A 309-nucleotide genomic window follows, 5' to 3' on the forward strand; every position below is an offset into this window, starting at 1 on the left:
CCGGTGTGATAAAATAGTGAATATTTACTTTCGAGCTGGTTGCAGTGTGGGCAATGACGGCCCCGGAGGTTCCGAACGCAGCAAGAAGACGAAACCAAAAGATTTCGTAGTGAGTTAAACTTCATTAATCTCGTTCATCTGGTTATTATATATTTGCCATTTAATCACGTAATTTGCACCACAGAAAGGACTATGTGAATTTAGGATGTCAATGAAAAAGGGTTTGGGGAACCACTGATCCAAGCCATGGCCAACCCACCTATAAATTTTCATCTAAAACAGCAACGCTTCACATCGTACCTCTAAACC

At 41.4% G+C, this 309-nt stretch overlaps 1 protein-coding gene across 1 annotated transcript in view; it reads right to left on the minus strand.

Annotated features, from left to right (window-relative positions):
- The window catches only part of LOC119586500, a 10,069-nt gene that overhangs the window by 8,609 nt on the left and 1,151 nt on the right, over positions 1-309 (minus strand). The gene's annotated exons all lie outside the window — the stretch shown is intronic.

The sequence above is a fragment of the Penaeus monodon genome, chromosome 21, assembly GCF_015228065.2.
Source record: "Penaeus monodon isolate SGIC_2016 chromosome 21, NSTDA_Pmon_1, whole genome shotgun sequence".
NCBI classification, from domain to species: domain Eukaryota; kingdom Metazoa; phylum Arthropoda; class Malacostraca; order Decapoda; family Penaeidae; genus Penaeus; species Penaeus monodon.